Raw genomic sequence first — 22,867 nt, 5'->3', positions numbered from 1 at the left:
GCATGAGCTTTGCATGTCTCCTAGTTCAGCCTAAGCTGCTCTGCTATAGCTACCTCTATCAGCCCAAGCTGCTAGAACATTACTACTTCACTAATAAGGGATAACTGGACCTGGTGTAAGGTGTAAGTACCCAAGGTCCCCACTACAAACCAGGCCAGCCTCCTACATTGGTGGTGCAGTGGTGGGATAAGTATTTGCAATTGCTTTACCACTTTGTTACCTGTGCTTTTCACATGAAAAGCTTGCTACAATACTTAGTGAATATATAATATATACCTAGAAACTATTTTCTAACTTTCTTAAAAGTTCTTTAAACTTCGCAAAAGTTTTACAAAGTTCTGAAACGTTTTCTTCTTTTCTCCAAAAAAGTTAGCTCTGTTATTCTACTAACTTTTTACTCACTTTCCTAAACTTTTTTCTTTCAATATGTCTTCTGTAGAAGCTACCCCTAGAGTTGTCAAGACTACCTATCAGAATCTAAACTTTAAAAGTTTGAGGGGACTCTGTATTGAAAGAAGTTTAGGGATTGGGAAGAACCCCAATAAGGAGTTCCTCTTAAATCTTCTCCTCCAAGATGACCAGGGACTCAGCACTGGTACAGATCAGACAGGGGAAGAGGTAGAGGATGACTCTTACAACCAGGAGTGCTCAGAGGAGTAAGATGACAATCCTGGGGAGGGTCCTTCCATAGACTTATCTGTCAACAAGCCCCCTAGTATAACTGGTAGTGGGAAGGGTTCACACACAAGTAGGGCTCCCTTCACCCCTAGAGGCCAGGCCACTAGAGTGGCCCCTGTTAGATAGGTCTGCCTCTGTAAAAACTCAGAAAGCTGAGGTTAGAGGAGGCTAGACTGAGGCCAATGCAACAACAGTTGGCCTTAGACAGGGAATCCCTGGCTGTGGAGAAAGAGAGGCAGGGTTTGGGGTTAGTTCCCCATGGTGGCAGCAGCAGTTTTAGAATACAAATGTTAGGGAACCTTCATTTGATTCTAGGAATCTGCAAAAAGTTTTCCCTCCTTGCAAGGATGGTGATGACATCAACAAGTGGTTTGCTGCACTTGAAAGGGTGTGTAAAGTTCAGAGGGTCCCTCATCTACAGAGGTCTGCTATCCTGTGGTTATCCTTCTCTGGCAAAGGTAGAGACAGACTTCTGATTGTCAGAGAGGATGATGCAGATAACTACCAAATTCTTAAAAATGCACTCTTGGATGGTCTGGGGTTAACCACTGAACAGTATAGACTTAAGTTCAGAGAGACCAGAAAGGAGTCATCACAGGACTGGACAGACTTTGTAGACTGTTCTGTGAAGGCCCTAGAAGGTTGATTAAATGGCAGTAAGGTGACTGACTATGAAAGCCTATATAACTAGATTCTGAGAGAGCATATTTTGAATAATTGTGTGTCTGACTTGCTACATCAGTATCTTGTGGCCTCAGATCTGACCTCTCCCCAATAATTGGGAAAGAAGGCAGACAAATGAGTCAGAACAAGGGTGAGCAGAAAAGCTCATACAGGGGTGACAAGGATGGCAAGAAGAAAGATGGTGAAAAATCTCAGGACAAGCATGTAGATAAAAGTAAACATAAAGACCCTTCTTCAGGTCCAAAACACTCCTCTGGGGGTGGGGATAAAACTTCTTCATCTTCTTCAAACTCTTCACAAAGTCAGAAAAAGCCTTGGTGCTATGTGTGTAGAAATAAAGGCCAGTGGCTAGGGGATAAGTCTTGCACAGGTAAAGCACTTGAGCCTACCATCACTAAGACATCAGACTCTAGTGCCCCTAGCAGTAGTGGTAACAGTGGTGGGACTACTGGTGATAGTCAAACTAAAGGTGTAATTAGGTTCACTTTTGGGACCATAATAGAAACTGGGATAGACAGTCCTAAGGCAGTTTCTGTCACACGTGGTGGCATTGGACTTGCCACATTGGTTCTTGTCCCCTTAACATGGATATGTACAGGCAGTCAATCTTACTAAATGGTGTTGAGGCCCAGGCCTACAGGGACACAGGTGTCAGTATCACTTTGGTGACTGAAAACTTGGTGTCACCTGCACAACACCTCCTTGGACAGAAGTACCCAGTTACTGATGTCAATAACTCTACTCAGTCCCTCCCATTAGCTGTAGTTCAACTTAGTTGGTGTGGAGTTACTGGCCCTAAGCAGGTGGTAGTATCACCTAGTTTACCTATAGATTGTCTCATCGGGAATGACCTATAGGCCTCAGGTTGGGCGGAGGTAGAGTTTAGTATCCATGCTGGGTATCCCTGCGGAATTGCTTCCTCTCATTTCTGGTGAAATGAAAAGGCAAAGGAGAGAAAAAGGCCTGAAATCTCAGGATCCCTCTCCACCAACAGGTAAGAGGGGTATCAAAGTATCCCTTCTCCACCTTGCCACTAAGGATACTATTCCTGTGGTGGGAGAAACCTCTCCAAGGGTGGAACCTGTACCAAGGGAGCCATCAGCTACCACAGCTGGACTCCCAGAGGTAAAAGTACCTCTCTGTGGAACTACCAATCCAGATGTGCAAAATTGCACCATTTTAGTAAATATGGAGCATCCCTCCAGCCCTCCCAGAGAAACTTTAGTGCAGCAGCCCTGCACTGCGTCTAAACACTTAGGACAGAAGCCTTGTCCCGATATGTAGCTTATAGACAGCAGCCCTGCCCTGCTCCAACTCAAGAGAAACATCAACCCTGTTCTCTCTTACAGCCATATGGACAAAGTTTTTGCCCAGCTATGGCTTTATTGAGATAGCATCCCTGTCTAGCATTTCCTGCATTTGACATAGGCCCAGTGGACCAATCCCACTGCCCAACTTTAAAACATATTCATAGGAACTCTGAGAATTTACACTCACACTGTTGGTTATGTAAACATCTCTAAACAGGGTGGTTTACATCCCCACAGGGAAGTAACCATATAGTGGATGATAAAGTGAGTAACCACTCTATTGCAGATCTACTCTCCACTTATCACCACTTAGACAATAAAGTCTCAACTGCCCAAGGTTAGCCTTATTGTCCTTCATTTGGCAGGGGTGTGTGAGAAAGTAGCCTCTTTCTAGCATGGTTACCCCCAATTTTGACCTGTTTGTGAGTGTGTGTCAGTGTGTTTTTACTGTGTCACTGGGATCCTGCTAGCCAGGACCCCAGTGCTCATATATAAAAACCTATTTTTCAGTGTGTTTTGCCTGTTCACTGGGATCTTGCTAGCCAGGACCCCAGTGCTCATAGTTTGTGGCCTAATGTATGTGTTGTCAGTAGTGCTTGGCTGTGTCACTGAGGCTCTGCTAACCAGAACCTCAGTGCTTATGCTCTCTCTGCTTTTACATTTGTCAGTATAGGCTAGTGACTTCACTTACCAATTTTAATTGGCACACTGGACCCCCCTTATAAGTCCCTAGTATACTGTACCTAGGTACCCAGGGCATTGGGGTTCCAGGAGATCCATATGGGCTGCAGCATTTCTTTTGCCACCCATTAGGAGCTCAGACAAACCCTTGCGCAGGCCTGCCATTTCAACCTGCGTGAAATAACACACACGTTATTTCACAGCCTTTTTCACTGCACTTAAGTAACATATAAGTTACCTATATGTCTAACCATCACTTGCTGAAGGTTAGGTGCAAAGTTACTAAGTGTGAGGGCACCCTTGCACTAGCAAAGGGGCCCCCACATAGTTCAGGGCCATTTCCCTGGACTTTGTGAGTGTGGGGACACCATTACAAGCGTTCACTGCATATGGGTCAATACCTAAATGTTGCTTCACAATGGTAACTCCGAATATGGCCATGTACCATGTCTAAGATCATGGAATTGTCCCCCAATTCCAAATTTGGTATTGGGGAGCCAATTCCATGCATCCTGGGGACGCCACCATGGACCCCCAGTACTGCCAAACCAGCTCTCTGAGGCTTGCACTGCAGCCACAGCTGCTGCCACCTTACAGACAGGGTTTTGCCCTCCTGGGGCTGTGCAGCCCAGTCCCAGGAAGGCAGAACAAACCATTTCCTCTGAGAGCAGGCTGTTACAGCCTCTCCCTTTGGAAATAGGTGTTACCGGCCGGGGAGGGGTAGCCTCCCCCAGCCTCTGGAAATGCTTTGAAGGGCACAGATGGTGCCCTCCTTGCATAAGCCAGTCTACATCGGTTCAGGGACCCCTTGTCCCTGCTCTGGTGCAAAACTGGACAAAGGAAAGGGGAGTGTCCACTCCTCTGTCCATCACCACCCCAGGGGTGGTGCCCAGAGCTCCTCCAGTGTGACCCAGACTTCAGCCATCTTGCTTTGCAAGGTGTGGGGACACTCTGGTGGCCTCTGAGTGGCCAGTGCCAGCAGGTGACGTCAGAGACCCCTACTGATAGGTCCATACCTGATAAGGTAGCCAATCCCCCTCTCAGTGCTATTTAGGGTCTCTTCTGTGGGTTCTGTTCAGATTCTGCTTGCAAGTTTCCTTCAGGAATCCTCTGTGACAACTTCAGACTCTTCTGACCTCGGATCAACCACAGCCTGCTCCAAGAAACTCTGTAACTGCAACAAAGTATCCACAAGAGATACTTTTCTTCTGCAACCTCAGCTCTAAGTCAGCAACTGCAACAGTTTCCTTGGTGTGCATGCTCTGGGGACTCTCTGTCTTCATCCTGCATCAGAAGGGCCAAAGAAATCTCCTGTGGAGTGACGGAGTCACTCGCCTGCTCCAAGCAGGCACCTTCATGACGATGACTGGTACCCTTGGATTCCTCTCACAGCAACAAGCGTGCTCCTAAGGACACTGAGCGTAGACATTATTGACATAGACTGTACTGAGGTCCTGCTGACACAATTTGGAGGAGTTAAGACCTTGTCTTCCCCGAGAGCAATGGTAACCCTGTGTACTGTGTCTTCTTTACCTCCTCAGGCCTCTGTGCACTATTTGCAAAATTCCTTTGTGCACAGTCTGGCCTAGGTCCCCAGCACTTCATCCTGCGATGCTCAACTTGCTGAGTTGTTCTCTGGCGGCGTGGTACCTTCCTTTGTTGTGATGCATCAACTGCATTTTGCATCTCCTTTGTCCCTGTGTCCTGGGACCTCCGGGGGTGCTGGCTGGTATCCTGAGTGCTCTCTAAATTGATGAGAGCCTGCTCTTTCCCCTCACACAGAGGTGAGGCCCCCAGGTCCCTCCTGGGTCCATCCAGTGCTATTTTGACACAAAACACACTTTTGTCGTAGCCAAGGCTTGTTGGCAACTTCCAGCACAAAATTACATCTGCAATGATCTTCACGTCATGGGACTATCATGCAAAAACCTGCTGGAATCTTCCTAGGGTGCATTCCTGCAGTCTTCGACTTACTGGGGACTCTTCTTTTGCACCCTCTTCTGGGTTGGCAGCGGCGCCTGTCCTTCCTGGAACTTCTTTCAACTTCTGGACTTGGTCCTCTTCCTTTGCAGGTCTTCAGGTCCAAGAATCCAGCAGTTGTTCCTTGCAGACTTGGTTGATTGCTGCAAAATCCCAATCACGAGGTGTAGTGTGTCCTAAGGAAACTTGTTGTAATTTACTCCTACTTTTCTGGACTCTGGGGTGGGGTAATTTACTTACCTTTACTGTATTCTTACTTTCCCAGCGATTCTGCACACACTACACTTGTCTAGGGGCAAATTTGTTATTCGCATTCCACTTTCTTAGTGTATGGTTTGTGTTGCCCCTTGACTTATTTTCTCCCTTTGCATTCTATAGCATTTCCTATTGTGTGCATTGTTCTATGACTATTTGCTTGTCTAATGTTGGTATCTAGTGTATATATAGTGTGTATAATACTTACCTCCAGAAGGAGTATTGTCTCTAAGATATTTTTGGTACTGTGTCACCCAAATAAATACCTTTATTTTTGGTAACACTAAGTATTGTCTTTCCTTGTATATAGGTACTGTGTAACTATAAGTAGTATTGCATGAGCTTTGCATGTCTCCTAGTTCAGCCTAAGCTGCTCTGCTATATCTATCTCTACCAGCCTAAGCTGCTAGAGGCACTACTACTTCACTAATAAGGGATAACTGGACCTGACAAGGTACCCAATACAAACCAGGCCAGCCTCCTACAACGTCGCTTCCACGCACAGTGCTGTGTGGGAAGGGGCCATATTTACAAGGTGGCATTAGGCCACAAAAAGTGGCTTAATGACACATTATAAATACGTTGTTGTGCTTAGCGCCACAGGAGTGTCACTAAAAAGTGACGCTCCTGTGGCGCTATGGGCCTATAAATATGGCCCCCATCTCTTTACTGTTATCTGGTACATACGAACAACAATGCCTAGAATTAATCATTCTACAGACTCCACCATCCATCGCTAAAAGAATGTCTAAAGCAAAATGATTTTGAAGAGTCATAGCTCTATCAGAATCTAATTCAGTATCTATCAGAAGTATGGATCCTGAAAAATTTGCCAGCATGTTATCCACAATAGTAGACAACTTTCGAATCTTTATTGAATTCAGAATGACTCCCACTGAAGGAATCACTGCTCCAAATATATCTCCCACTGTGGCAGAAGAGGACTCCCTCCTCTGTCTCTTATGATGTAATTCCGTCACTTTCGGGAACCTTTTCAAATCCTCCATTTGATAAATCTTTGGGAAAACTATCTCCAAACAACATCCTCTTGGAAGACGGTAATAAGCATTAAGAACATGTAGTTCATCCCTGGAATAGCAGGGTCTTGTCCATTCAATATAAATGTCCATTTACTCTGAAACAAAAACAGATGCCTACATTCACTTGTTCCCACGAATAAAATGTCAGTGTGCAATTTAGGCCTATATATACAAAGTTTCCCTATGGGTTGTGTATCTAAAGCTAAATTCCCTTGCGTTTTAATTGCTCTATAAGCATAATCATTCTTGCAAGTCCTTTTCTCTAAGCCTTTTTCTAATTTCTCTTTTAATGATTTTCTCCTGTCATATGTGTGATCTAAGAAACTTTTCTCTACAGATGGAAGCAAGCGTGTCAGGTTTTTCCTATTGCATACGCTGTGCCAAAAGTCAATGTAGGTTCAAAGAAATCTCTCAATATTACTATGTCATTATCCTTAGCTACTCTACTCCAATACCTAATTATAGGAACAAATGAAAACACTACATCATAATTAGAGTAAAAGTACTGATTGTACTCCTGGTAGTAATAGACTACAACTAATCCCGTAGGTTAAAGGCAGACTATGATAGGTGACTCGTTCCTCGACTGATAAAGGAATCTGCGTACACACAAAGCAATTCTTTGCATCCATTCTCTCAACATACTCGCTCAATAAGCGATAGAAAACATTAGAAGAAAGTTCTCCCTGCGCATTAGTATCCTCATGCAAATATTTCTCATTGAACCTAAACTTCTCTAATGCTATTAGTGCAGAAATTGTTTCAAAATCAGAAGTATGGTTGGCTTCTATCTTATGAAGAACAGACATACCTACAATCAACACCACAAACAATATCCCACACATAATCGCCAAACCAATGCTCATATATTTACAGCACCTAGCATCTCTACTTTGTTGACTAATGTTTCTCATGATTTGTAAAAAGTCAGAAAGCAGAAGAACATTTTGGAAAGACTTGCAGCAAAAATCAAAAATAGACAACTCTTCTTTCAGCAGTTCAGTCTCACTTCCAGGATCCCTTGTCAAAATCGGTTAGCAGCTTTGTCAAAATCAGGTCTCAAAAGTCAAATCAGGTTATCAATGTCTCTTCTGGTTATTTTCAACAGTCTCTTTCTCAAAAGAATTCTCTCAGATTGTTTCAACAGTTCAGTTCAGTAGCTGCCTTCATGTGCCAAAACAAAAAGACATAAACTTTTGTTGCCATTCGTTTGTAGTTGCATACGCCCATTCAGGACCTGCGTATCTTCGACTAGCTATTCTCTTTCTTTTCAATTTTCGATCACCATTCAGCTCTCCTTCACTTAGATCTTCTCTTCGTGTGGTATCTATTTCGTCTTCGATTGTTGGTTCAACAACCACCACTTTCCCTTTCTCCACTTGCGACTCCGGCCACTTATCTACTTTCAGTGGACCCTTTGTCAGTGTTTTCTTCAGAGGCGTACTGGAACCTTCTCCTTGTTCTGTGGTGTTTTCTCTTGACGAACCTGCAACCGGTTCAGGAGGAGTCAGATCACAATTACTTTTATCCACCTCAACTGCTTCCCCTTCTGGGTCAGGCAATTGCTCTGTTTGTCTCTCAAGATCATCTGCTTCTGAGAAAGCCCTCCTCTGACTAGGCTCTCCTGCTGCCTCAATTGAGATAGGCTCTCCATCACCCTCCTGGAGGTCTCCTGCCTCAACTCTCTCAAGGAGTGACTGAACCGTCCTCAACGGGCTCAGATCCAGTCTCTGTTCCCCTTTGTTCTCCTTCCCGCCCTGAGACTTGTCTCACTGTTGTTGGTACTCTCAACAACGCTACTTCATGATCCAGTGGACATGCCACTTTCTTTGTGTGACTTGCATGAATTCAGTTCGGAATTCAAGCACACTTCACAGCTGTGGTAGTTGTCAAAACTACCTGATAAGGTCCCTTCCAATGAGGCTCCAAACACGTCCTTCCCACATGCTTTCGGATCACAACCCAGTCCCCAGCTTTCAAGTTGTGTCCTGGGTCATGGATTGGTGGCAGTGTGGTGGCTTCCACCTGCTGAGAAAAAGAGCGAACTACATCAGCAAGACCTTTGCAGTAATCCAACACCATATCATCTGTAATGTTGACAAGTGCTTTTGCAGGCACCGCTGATAACCTCATTGCTCTGCCCAGGAGGATCTTATTTGGCGACAATCCTGTCTTCCTGTCAGGTGTGTTTCTCATTGACATCAATACTAAAGGCAATGCGTCAGACCATTTCAAATTCGTGGACGCACACTTCTTTGCAACTCTTGACTTCAGTGAACCATTCATCTGTTCCACCAGTCCTGATGCTTCAGGGCGGTAACTACAATGCAACTTCTGCTAAATGTTCAATGCTGCACAAAGTAATTTTATTACTTCATTAATGAAGTGACTTCCCATAACTGATTCAAAAGAGATCAGAAACCCGAAACATGGTATCAGTTCCCTAAGCAATAGTTTCGCTACTGTGAGACTATCATTTCTTCTTGTAGGGTAAGCTTCAATCCAGTGACTAAAGATACAATCACTAACACATATCTCAAACCTCCAGAAACAGGCATCTCAATAAAATACATCTGCATTCTGCTGAATGGACCTCCCACTCTTCTCAATGTGGCTCAAATTAACCACTGTCCCTTTCCCTGCATTTAGTTGTTGGCAAATGACACATCAATGACAAACTGCTTCAGCAACTTGTCTAAACTTTGGGTTGAACCAATCATGTTTGAACAATCAAATCATCCCTCCCAATATGTGCTTGACCATGAAAATAACTCGCCATCTGAGACAACAGGCTATTTGGCAAAACCAATTGACCGTCTTCTGAAACCCACAATTCATCTTGTCTCTGCACACATTTCATTTTGCTCCATGAACGTTTTTCCTCACTGTCAACATTATTCTGCAACGCTTTTAATTCTTCCAAAGTGTCAATTATTTTCAATGCATAGCTTGTACAAGTTTCATCTTCTTCTGGTAACAGTTCCGACTTGTCCTTGAATGATATACAGTTCAATGCGCAAAACCTTGCAACTTGATCCGCATATCCATTTCTCAATGACCCAAAGTACTGCGACTTCAGATGTGTACTGCATTTTACCACGGCAATCTTTTCAGGCATTTGAATAGCATGTAACAATTCTTTAATTCTCTCACCATTTCTCACTGGTGAACCAGATGAGGTCAGGAAACCTCTCTGTGACCACAACTGGACAAAATCATGGACTATCCCAAATCCATACTGACTATCCATATAGATTGTAACCTTCAGCTGAGCAAAGACATGGCAACCTCTAGTAAGGGCTACCAGTTTCCCTACTTGGGCAGAACACACTCCTCAAAGTCAAGAAGCTTCCAAAGTACCTGTAATTGTGCACACAGCATATCCTGCTCTCAGTGTCCCTGTATTGTCTCTCAGACAAGAATCATCAACAAAGATAATTTGGTCATTTTCTTAAAAATCGGGTATCTATAATGTCAGGCCTCGTTTTGTGCAAAAGTCAGTTACTTCAAGACAATCATGCTCAACATCTTCCTCTTTTTCAATTTCGAAATTTTCTCTCGGAAGTAAGGTTACCGGGTTAATCTTTTCAATGATACATTTGGTGATCCTAGAATACTCGTTTCATATCTAGTCATCCCTGCACCAGTCAAATATTGGGTTTTCGTCCTTGTGAGTAGAATCTCAATAGAATTAGGGATAATTACATTCAGGGGATGTCCTATCACAATGCCCTCACACTTTGTAAGGCTCTGACCAACTGCTGCAACTGCACCCAAACAATCTAGTAAGGCTGCTACAACTGGGTCCAAAGTAGCTGAAAAATATTCTACTGGGCGGTTTTCTCCTCCATGGACCTGGGACAAGACAGACAAAAACATGCATCACGCTCATGTCAAAACAATTTGAAAGGTTTTGTGTAATCAGGCATACCCAATGCTGGAGCCCTGCATACACTCTCTCTCAATTCAGTGAACGCTTTCATTTCATCCTGGTCTAAAACTATGGGATGAGTGACTTCTTTATGAGTCAGCTTCTACATTGGTCTTGAAATGACTGAGAAATTTGTAATCCATTGATAACAATAACCTACCATTCCCTGAAACATCCTGACATCTCTCTGTGTAGTCGGGGGATTCATCTGCAGTATGGTTGTAATCCTTTCTCTGGATATCTTTCTTCAACCCTTCTCAATCTGGTGACCCAAATATTTCACTACTTTCTGACAGTACTGTGATTTAAGTGGAGATACTTTGGGGCATATTTATACTCTGTCTGCACCTAATTAGCGTCATTGTTTTACTCTAATATCTGTGCAAAACTAACTCCATATTTATCATTTGGCGCTAGACCGGTCTAACAACAAATTTATGGAGTTAAAGTCATTTTTTGAATGTGGAAACCTACCTTGCCTTAATGAGATTCAAGGTAGGCGTTCCTGTGCAAAAAATGACTTTATGTCCTTAACGCCATATTTATACTTCCATGCACAAATGGTGCATGGGAGGGAGGAGGGGTTAAAAAATGAGGCAAAGCTTGCTTTGCCCCATTTTTTAACAACTGGCTCAGGGCAGGTGTTAGGGGACCTGTTGGAGTATTTCCATGGAGGAACACCATGGAATAAGCCCACAGGTGCCCTAACACCTGCTCTGACCCAGGTGTTAAATAAGGGTGCAAAGCAAGCTTTGCACCATTATTTGACCCCTCCTCCACCCTGTGCCTGATTTTAGCACAGGGATAAATATGGCGCTAATGCCATAGAGTCATTTGTTGCACGGGAACGCCTACTTTGCATCTCATTGACGCAAAGTAAGTTTCCGAGTCCAAAAATGTACTTTAACTCAGTAAATATGTCTCTAGACGGGTCTACCACCAAAGTATAAATATGGAGTTAGTTTTGCACCGAATTTGCGTAAAACAAAATGACAGAAATTCGGCACAAAACAAGTGTAAATATGCCCCTAAGTTGCATTTTTGTCTGTCAATTTGCATCATTGCTTTAGCCAAAGACATGGCGCGACATCCTTCTCTTCCATTACAATGAAAGCCGGTGTACTTTCTGGCGGTGTAGCTTCGCCTAAACCCGTTGAAATATACGTATCTCCCCTTATAGCATTTTTTAACGCTTTGAAAAACTTCATCTTTTCGACATTTTTGTTATTCAAAATCAAATCAGGAAGTGACTTTTAATCCCAAGATTCCTTTCACCTACAATCTCAACCAATTGCATCTCACAGACGGATGCCAATCCGTGCGCGACCCTTCTCACTAACCGACCTATCCTAGGCGAGGCTCCAATGATGTCACACTCACACATACTGCGGCTGACAAAGTCTTGAGGCTTGTCTTCCCTTCACTCCAATTCACACAAGGCTAATGCAAATATTGTGAGCACTAATCAAAAAACAAAAACAAATCTGCTGGTTTACTACAGGAAAGGTAACACAGTCACTTCAGAAACCTTACAGATTTTTCACTGATGGCTCTTCCCGCACTTACAGCTACTCCTTCTTTCTCGGTCTCCCAGATTCGCAAGCAAAATTTGACCCGCAAATTTTACTCTCAGCTGATTAATGGTTCTGTCCTGGTGCACATATGACTTGCCAAATCTTAGTAAAAAATGTATTTCACTCACTTTAATTTACACACTGACTTGTTGACCACGCCCGATCAACCTACTAAACCAAACAGATTACAACATAAACCCAAGTGTCTCATACACTTCTCCAACATACTCCTGAGTCTTAGACCATGCAGGGTCCGTACATCAAGAACCACGTGGACAATTTTTTAGCACAAAGCACCACACACATATGAGGTTCAACGACTTCCCTACTCTCACACTGCAGAGTACGCATACTCCTACTACAACTTAATTTGGAGTACGCAGACTCCCTGAAATCCTCACAAACCCCACAATTTACCTGAAATTTGCATAAGCTGTGCAAGCGCAACCTATTTCATTCACACTATCACTAGAACACATGGAACAGCCTCAAATAACCATTAGCAGGATCCAGGATTTGGGAAAGTAATTTCTGGACTTAAGTGAACATCATTTTCTCTCCAATTATCATCACTGAAAAACAAAATCCAAATCTCAATAATAATGAACTCTCAAAGGACCAACTCATCAAACCGCTACTACGTCTGTTCTTTTATTATTCTATACCGGACATCTATGGTAAGCTCTTAAGGAGACTAACCATCAGTCTGCTACCATCTCTGTTAGCGCGTCAGACCTTAATAAGTAAACAAGGGGACACAAATTGGTCGATGAACCTTTTGACTCGCAATTAAGTTCTTCTTACCATAGCTCTAGTACATAATCAATAATCAATACTGTACACAATAATCAATAATCATTAGTAATCAATAAATCAATAATCAATGGAGTCAGTATTTTTCATGCACCATGACCTTTCAGACATGAATAACCACACCTTTTAGTAAAAGTTTAGAATCTTTATTTCCCAGTATTAACAATGCTAAGGTCATGTAGATTAATCTCAATATCAAATGAAACATATACAGAAACAACACTGGTTGTCCAAAGCGGCGGAAGAAACGTAATCTAATCAAGGCTTGAACAACAACACATACTAAAGTTATGGTGCAAATCAATAGCAAAGTCAGCTGTGTCAATGTGATAACATACATGAAGTTTAGCAGAGAATTTCACCAAGCATTAGTCCCTGTTATCATAATATATTAGTGAGGATCCTTAACTAACATTAGATGAGCATCAGCATGTTGGTCTTCATGCAAAACAATTTAGTAACACAAATTTGGGAAAACATCTAACTATGGCTCTATCAAATAGCGCAGTTAGTACCTAGAAAGTACCTCGAAAGAAAAAGCAAATATACATAATAATCACTGTTTAGGTTTATACCTATCCTCAGGGTGGATCAGCAAAACAGAATCAGTCTTTGTCCTCAGGACAATAGTCGATCAGCAAAGCATCAGGATTCAGCATCAGAATTTAGGAAAGGCAAAGTCTTTAGCATTAAAGTTAAACACGTCTCCTGTCAAGACGCAATAAGAAAGTAATAGCCTCTTGATCAGAAAGAAAATGGGAAATGTGCAGAATGAAGGCAAGGGTATAATGTCTGTCTTCTCTCTGTGTACTCTTGTTAAGTCAAAACTGTTAAATTATCCCTCAAATCCCAATTGGTCAGTTAATCGTAAGTTCGCACTCTGTCCAATAAAACTAAAATCCCAAATCTATGAATTCTGATATTACTTCGTTCACATGTCTTTGATTGGTTTGTCTTGCAATGTCCTCATCATCCGGCTTGTCAGGTAACAATATTGTTGCAGCTTCTGCTCTAGTCAGTATCTTCATTGTTCTTGTCCTGGGAAAGTCAGTCTCACACACATTACACATAAAATGTTGCACTAGTAAGAACATCGTATCCTAGCAGTTGGTTCAAGCGAGAAGCTTCCGTTATGAGCATATTTAGTAAATACAATAGAAATTCACAGTTTAACTTTTTTTTGGACAGCCATTTTATTAAACGCTGAGAAATACAGCTTTTACATGAGGCCTGGCAAGTAGGCCAAGACACTCACTAAGTTAAGGCCTACAATTAAAAACTACTGCATAACCCTTAATATGACATATTACTGCATTAGTCTAACATATATCCAACATTTCATGATATTAAATCATTGATTAGTACATTTTGTTAACATTGGTGGTCATTCTTTCTGATCACATTTTCAAATGCATGCATTATTTTTCTACGTTATTTTATTTTCTACACAAACTTATTATTCAAATACATAAACACTCATTAATAACTTTTATTAAAAGACCTGCGCTAGCAAGATGCCTGGGGCAAAGGAGGTACCTGGGGCAAAGGAGATGCCCACCCTCTTGGGTGAGTGGACAGGGCCAACTGGGTGGTGCTAGAATTGATGGTGGTGGAAAAGGATGGTACAGGAACAGGTTCTGATGGGTCCCCCACCACTAGGGAGTGGCCACTGAAGATAGAATCTGAAGATGACGAGCTTGATCCTGTGTACTCTATGGCACTTCCCTCACCTTCCAGGCCACTGGTTCCCTCCATGTCGGTGGTGTCATGACTGGAGGTACCATGGCAAGGTGGTTCCCCGCTTGGTTTCGCCCTGTCTCCGTTGCTTGCCTGGGATGATGCTGCAAATACAAAGGGGAAAAGGGTCACCATATGTTCCTGATCACACTTGAACAACAGCAGTGATTAACAAACATTACCATGACGTCATGTAGGCCCCTGCAACAAACTACATCAAGGTAGCTCCTACATGAACCATACCAATGCATGCACGCCATATGGACTGTCAACAGTTGCCCACAGGAAAATCAGGATCTCAGACAACTCTAATTGCATAGGTGAAGTTGTGCAATCACAGTAACCATTGAACAAATAGGAGACCATATCACCTTCAATGCTTTGCCTCATGGAGCATACCTTTACCTCTTCTCATACAATAGTAGGCCAATACCAAGTTCATTCCAACAGATCCCACGCAAGGTCATGCAGACATCTTTTTGTCACATATGCAATAACTCAACAAAAAGAAATGATGCTGCAAATCCTGCCATGTTGCTGGCTGCAGTACAGTATCCTGAAGAAGGTGACATGGAATACTTATGTCACACTGGAAGCATGTCAACAATGCACACTTCACCATGAGTAAATTGTCCTAATTGAGTCATGGAGGTAGTACTAATGTTGCTAAGATATACTACATATTTGGCATGGAAATGTACGCTGTAGTCAAAATGTGCAAATTGACAGGGAGATGTGTCTCTAAAATCCATAACACAATGAATCAGCTAGCCTCAGGGAAATTACCACTACTATATGGCACCCCTTACAATGACATAGTCTGATTGTATCTTTAGAAGCCACCAGTCGTTTGTAAGTTGGAGAGGCCCAGGGATTTGCAAGCACTTGTAGAAGGCCCTCGACATGTTGCCCAATGGGAAGCTACATCACAGTCTCCATTTTGGTCCTGCAAATCCAGATGACCGTGGATGAATGGTTGTACCCAACTACGTGTAATTCCAACATAACTGCAAGTCACTCCATGATGCGTGCCAAGAGTCAGGTAACAATTCTGTCCCATTTCACATGTGCAGTGCACTTTGCCACATGAGGCCACATCAATGGAATGGAAATGAACATTGTGTGTAAAACCTCTAGTCCTACCTGTCATGTCCCTCATTGATACTGCAGTTGCACATGCCAAATGACGGATGAGGATATGTGTCAGCCAATAATAAATGGTGACGCACTCCTGTCTGTGGCACCACATGAAATGCAGCCCCATTACATACATCCAAATCCAAAGACAGGTTGGCATGCAAATATATGTGAGCGAATACAGAAATAATTCTGTGAACACAGGTAGACGATGCATGAAACAACAGTGTACACATTTTGTCAAAAGAGAACGGGCCACATGCTAATATGTCGGCACAAGGAATTTTGGCAACAGTGATGGGCCATAAATCATGTCAATGTACTTCCCCCACTTACCAAAGGAAAGTTTTGATCTGTAGCTGCACCCAAAGAACAATGTATGCTCTGTCACATGTGTGATGCCACCTTCAAATGACAGACAGTAGTAAGGCACCAGCACTCATCACACACTGAAAGTAAGTGGCCTCTGGGGAGCAGATGCCAATTTACTCACTTGACCAGACACATGGCTGCGGACAGTGATCCATCACTTCTTTTTCTTTGGACTGTAACTCGGAGGAGTAGTGGTCTGTTGTGTGGAATTTACACCAACTACAACAACAAACCTTCCTTGATTGATTACTGTACATAGCCATGTGCTGTCCCTGGAGAGCAATTGTTCTGTGGATTGTACTCAGTTATGTCCTAGGTCCCTGGGCTAATAGGCAAGGCACATCAGTATGCAACAAATTACATATTTATACAAACAGTTACTCATCTTGTGTGTCTCATATGGTCCATCCCCAGTCATCAGGAGGAGATGTCAGAACCTATCACATCAACTTGGCTATGTGACAGAAAGGAATATGTCCTGTACTCACCCCCTTGTGGCTGCTGTGCTCCCCTCAAACACCCATCAAGATCTGGGTATGCCACTGCCAGAATGCTTGCTCTTAGGATGGTCATGCTCCGACAGGCACCCTGCCCACGTTGGGAGGACAGCCCCAGCTGAACCTCTGCGATCTTCTGGACCCAGCGTCTCAGGTCCTTCCACCTCTTGCAACAATGGGCACTGTGCCGGCTGTGGACCCCCAAGGTCTGCACCTTCTGGGAGATGGCTCTCCAAATCTCCTTCCTCTGATGGATGTTTTCCCATATGGATGCAAGAGACAAATCAAGCTTACTAGTAAATCAAATATGTCATTCATAGAAAAGCCAATTTTACATACAATTTAGACAGGGAACACTCGCACTTTAGCATTGGCTAGCAGTGGTAAAGTGCCCATAGTACCAAAACACAGCAAAAACAAAGTCCAGCAAACAGTCAAAACATTCGAAGCTGAGGCAAAAAAAGACAGGGGAGACTAAGCCAAGGATGCCAGGTCTAACAGCTCTGATGTCATCCGTGGCTGCAATAAAGGTTATCTCAGTGTTGTGCTTGGTTCAAAATCCATATTGGGAGGGGTCCAGGAGATTGGGATCTTTTAGGTGTTGGGTGAGTTTCTGATTGATTGCTTTCTCGAGAACTTTTGCTGGATAGGTGAGCAGAGAGATGGGCTTGCAGTTCTTCAGTTTGGCTGGGTTGCAGGATGTTTTTTTCAGGAGGGGCCTCAATTCAGCGTGTTTCCAGACTTCCAGGAAGGAGGCAGTAGTGAAGACGATATTCAGGACCTTCATGAGCTTGTCGACGATTATCTTGCTTCTGAGGTTGAAACATGGTAGGGGCAAGGGTCTGTGCGTACTCCAAAGTGTATGGAGTTCATGATGGAGATAGTGCCTTGCATGGTGCTAATTGGGTGAGAAGGTGTCTGGGGTTCATGTTTGTGCATGTGAGCTGGCTGATTGTGTCTGAAGTGGAGCTTTGGCATTCAAAGTTTTGTACATAGCCGAGATCTTGACAAGAAAGAAGTCTGCAAAGTTATCATACAGTTCCTGGGAGGGAGTGATGTCATTCTCAGTGGCTTAGGGATTGGTGAACTCCTTCATGATGGCAAATAGTTATTTGCTGTGGTTTGTGCTGGCTTTGATGTGAGCTGCTAGTGTGTTCTTCTTGGTTTCTTTCAAGAGGTGATGGTACTGGTTGAGGGCAGTCCTGAAGCTGGTGCAGTCTTCTGTTTTTTTGCTGATGTGCCACTTCCTTTCTAGTTGTCAGCTGTTGCATTTGGAGGAGTGCAGTTCCTTGGTGAACCAGCTTACACTTTTGCTTTGTTCTTTGACCTTGGCTGTCTTGGCATGTGTGATGGTGTCAGGGCATTCTCTGATCCACTGGGAGAAGCTCTTTGCTGCTCGTTCAGGGTCGTGTGTAGAGTCTGGAAGGTGGGAGAGGAGAATGCTATTCCACTGGTCTCCTGCTACCTTTTTTGCTTGGATCTGTGGGACCCGGAGCCATGATATGTGGGTCCAGAGATGGGAAAGTGTACGTTGTGGTGGTTGGACCGGGTGAGTGGTGCGGCGTGGATGTACCTGACTCTGTCCCTCGAGGTGAAGATGGGGTCGAGCATGTGTCCTGCGATGTGAGCAGGGTCCATGCCGAGCTGCTTAAGCCAAATGTTGTGCAAGTTTTCCAGGAGGTCGAGGGAGTTGGCATCGCTGTGATCATTGAGGTGGAAGTAACTAGAGTTTACAACTGGGTAGCAACTAGAGTCATGTGTGCATCAAAAGGTTAATTCCTGGCTCCCAATCATTCTCTTTATGATTCCCCTATCAGCTCCATCTCCTTCCTGAGATGTGTCCAGGTCCCTATCTTCTGATCTTTCACTGAATCAAAGAGCAACCTTTTGAAGTGTAAAAAAGGGAGGAGTCTCTTTCTCCCTTCCTCCAGAGTGTATCCCACCCAGCTCACAGGAATGCAGCAATGCACAAATATGGGGGTATTCCTCTACTCCTCATGTCTTCACCAGGCAGCCCCGGGCTTCCCAAAATGGAATGCAGGATCCTCCAAGTAATGTATCAATGCAGGTACACTTGCACTCAGTGTATTTTCACAGAAGACATATCCTGTACTGTTACCTCAATGCATTGTGTTACTGCAGACACACCTCCATTCAGCACACACATGCAGTGTGTGTGCACTGTTCAGTACTGTGCACTCTCTGTATAATATTTGCAAATAAACACACTGCCTGCACACACATACTACCCATTTGTAGACTGCACAACACTTCACCCTTTGTCTATTGTTCTTCATGCAAGCACAAAAACACCCAGCACATGGTGTCATTGCACATGCACTGCACAGCACTACACCTTTCATGTAATGTATTTATCGCAGACATACATACACTCAGCACATGCTCTAATCTCACATGTACTACACAATACTGCTCTAGCTCTGTACTGTACCTTTACCTGGCACACATGCATCTGGTGCAGTCACTACTTCTGTGCAACACAGCACTCTACACCTGGCAGGCACCAGCAGACCCACTTGCTTTGCCAATGCTTCTTTTCAGCCAAAGGAAAATTTATATTATAAAGCTTAGAAAAGAACTCCACAAGCACATAGTCACTATAACAGTGTAACCATAAAACATTTACTAAAAAAGTATACCCATACGATATCCACCATATAACCCTCTCACCAACCCTTACCTCAACCTGCTTTTAACAGGGATCTACAAACAGACCCTCAACCACAAGCATTGTGAAAGATTGTGGATGCTCAGTATAAGAGTAGGGATGGCAAAGGGAATAGGAGTTCACCTGGGAACAGCATTTTGCTGAAAGTATTTAGAAAACTGAGGGGCATATTTATACTCTGTTAGCACCGAATTAACGTTTACAAAAATGACGCTAATTCGGTGCAAACAGAGTATAAATATGCCCCAGAGAGGCTTATGGTCTCTCTCGTGCCCTACACTGGTGCCCCCTTGGGACCTTGCCCATCTAAGATATTCATATCACAGCAGACATTTGATTAATGTGCCCAACTGACAGCAGTGAAGGCTTGATAATAGGTCACATAAGTGCCAAGATATTCCAGTGGATGTATTTATTTTAAAGAGAGCCCTAACTCAAGTGACCAAAATAAAAGCAGCTTGGATGGGAGGGATGTATGATGGAACAATAATGCGTTTACAATGCATGCCTTTACAACGCAGTCTTTACAACGACTGTGTCTTTACCACGCTGGCCTTTACAACATGCCTTTGTAAAAACATGTTTGGTAAAGTAACATGCATTGTAAATCCTCCCGCGCCCTGCCCCCTAAACCTGACATCATACTCCACCTGCCCAAGCCCTTAAAACTGCCCCTTCCAACCCCTGCCCAGAGCCCTTCCCCCACCCCCGGCATACCCTGCTCTGCCCTGTCCTAAAACCTGACCCAAATCTTCCTAAAAACTACCCCGACCCCCACCATACCCTAAACTCTAAAACCTACCCTGGCCCAAAAATTAGCCCACCTGTCCTAAAAACTACCCGACCCTGCCCTAGACCGTAAAACCTACCCTGGCCTAAAAACTACCCTTCCCTAAAAACTACTCCCAACTTCGCCATGAAACCTAACAACTACCCCGCCCTGTCCTAAAAACTACCCTGACCCCCTGCCCTAAACCCTAAAATCTTCCCTGTCTTAAAACATACCCCGCCCTGTCCTAAAAACTACCTGACCCCCTGCCCTAAACCCTAAAACCTAACTTGCCCTGTCCTAAAAACTACACCTCCCCCAAACCCTAAAAGCTACCCTGTCCTAAAACCTACATTGCCCTGTTCCTAAAAATTACTTGACCCCGCCACCCCAGCCCTAAGCCCTGTAACCTACCCTGTCCTAAAAACGACCCCACCATGTCCTAAAAACTACCCCAGCCCCCATCCTGAACCCTAAAACCTACCCTGTCCTAAAAACTACCTCAAGGCCCTGCCTTCGCCCTAAACCCTAAAAGCTACCTTGCCCTGTCCCAAACCCTACCCTGCCCTGTCCTAAAAACTACCCGACCCCCTACCCTAAAACGTACACTGTCCTGCCCTATAAACTATCCCAACCCCCGCCCCACCCTAAACCCTAAAATCTACCCTGCTCTGTCCAAAAAACTACCCAACCCCGCTCTAAACCCTAAAACCTACCCTTTCCTAAAATCTACCTCACCCTGTCCTAAAAACTACCCCGTCCCCGCCCCACCCCGAATCCTAAAACCTACCCCGCTCTGTCCTAAAAACTACCCCGACCGTGCCTTCATCCTAAACCCTAAAACCTACCCTTCCCCTGTCCTAAAACCTACCCAGCTCTGTCCTAAGAACTACCCAACCCCGCTCTAAACCCTAAACCCTACCCTGTCCTAAAACCTACCACACCCTGTCCTAAAAACTACCCCGGCCCCTGCCTTCACCCTAAAACCTACCCTACTCCTGTCCTAAAACCTAACCTGCGCTGTTCTAAAAGTTATCCTGACCCCCCCGCCCTAAACTCTAAAACCTACCCTGCCCCGTCCTAAAAACTATCCTGTCCCTTACCCCACCCTGAATCCTAAAACCTACCCCACCCTGTCCTAAAAAATTCCTAAACCCTAAAACCCTTCACCCTTCACCCTAAACCCGAAAACCTACCCTTCCCCTGTCCAAAACCTACCCCATTCTGTCCCAAAAACTACCCGACCCCTTCTCTGAGCCCTAAAACCTACCCTGTCCTAAAATCTACCCCACCATGTCCTAAAAACGACCTCGTCCCACCACCCCGCCCTAAACCCTTGAAACCTACCCCGATCCCCCACCCTGTCCTAAAAACTAGCACAACCCTCCCTCCCCAACCCCGGCCCCACTTACCTCTCTCCTCTGGTCGCTGTTCCTTCCTGCTTGCTTCCTTCCTTCGCCGGACTGCTCTCTCTACCGTTACCACGCATATGTGTAGTAAACGGATACACGTGGCAGCGACAGCGTGGTCAATGCATATCGATGCATTGACCGCGCTATTAGTGCTGTTTCCCGGATGGGAGATGTAGTTAAACCATACGTCCAGATGGAGGCTGAAATATTTACCATAGGTAATATTCAAAACGAGAAGATAACGACGATAAAAAGGCGGTGGCTGCAGAAAACCCAATTGAAGAAGAGCGAGCGTTGCTAGAAGCATTTAATCCCACTTTTAGCACAATCCTTTACAAAGAAATGAAAGTATCCTCATTAAATCATAAATCATGCACCCCAAGGGACTGTAAAGCCCACATTGTAGAATCACGACCAGCATAGTGTCCGTTGATATCCAGTACAAAATCAGAAAACATCGATTCCTCCCATTCCCGAATGTAACCCAGATGCAGTATTATATCTCAAAGGATACCAAGAGGTGGTCTGAATTCTACCACTTTTGAGCTCACTCTAGGAGAGGTTTGCTGTAAAAGAGGAACCCTGAGATTGAAATGCCAGACGTGCTTTCACAGCTAGACTTTAATTATGTGAAAAAATACATTTGTTAAAGTACATAATGACTTGAATTTAACTGAAATTGAAACATGAATGTGATTGAACAACAGGATTCGGATTCTTATAATACACAGATGTTCCGGAAATCAGGCACCGTGAAACGTGGGACAACCTTCTATATAATACTTTTTCTGTCTCGAGGAAAGGACTGCAACTGGTAGGATTATCAAAAGTGATTTACAGGGCCCAAGGGGAGTTCAGATTGAGGAATGCGAACCAATAGGTGACTGCTCCATAATTGGATGCGGTAACAACGTACGTTCAAAGGGCACAGAGAAGCTCATGCGAGAGAAAAACGTAGAGCAACCATGTACTGTTGAAAAGAATTCCTCAGTCGCTTCTGGAACTTTCCCCAGGGTTGGCTTTATCTGCGGTAGCACAGGTCACCCACACTCACTGTACGCTCACACCCCCGAGCAGAGACGCGTGTCGTGCAGAGGGCGTCCCTTTGAATAAGTCTGCGCTGTAGCCTCTCGTCGAGCCCTTACCTTGACCACTCTGTCCACTCTGTCTTTACGTGCCAGGGTGAAAGGGCATTGTGCACAAAACCCTGAGACAAGAATGTGGAGTAGATGATCTGTAACTGGAGATGGGGGGGGTTTCAAAGAGGAGTTTTTGGGAAAGGAGGATGGGTAAACACTGCGAGGTCAC

At 44.1% G+C, this 22,867-nt stretch overlaps 1 long non-coding RNA gene across 1 annotated transcript; it reads right to left on the bottom strand.

Annotated features, from left to right (window-relative positions):
• Positions 1-13,395: 13,395 nt before the first annotated feature.
• LOC138265671 (uncharacterized) lies at positions 13,396-22,734 on the bottom strand. Its single transcript, XR_011199401.1, has 4 exons — positions 22,705-22,734; positions 21,560-21,759; positions 16,681-16,936; positions 13,396-14,787 (listed from the first exon to the last, which is right to left on the bottom strand). It is a non-coding gene; the product is annotated as an uncharacterized lncRNA (long non-coding RNA).
• Positions 22,735-22,867: the final 133 nt, after the last annotated feature.

The sequence above is a fragment of the Pleurodeles waltl genome, chromosome 11 (genome assembly GCF_031143425.1).
Source record: "Pleurodeles waltl isolate 20211129_DDA chromosome 11, aPleWal1.hap1.20221129, whole genome shotgun sequence".
Lineage (NCBI taxonomy): Eukaryota > Metazoa > Chordata > Amphibia > Caudata > Salamandridae > Pleurodeles > Pleurodeles waltl.
Note: the sequence above shows the minus strand (reverse complement) of the source record. Positions and strands in the feature narration are given on the sequence as shown.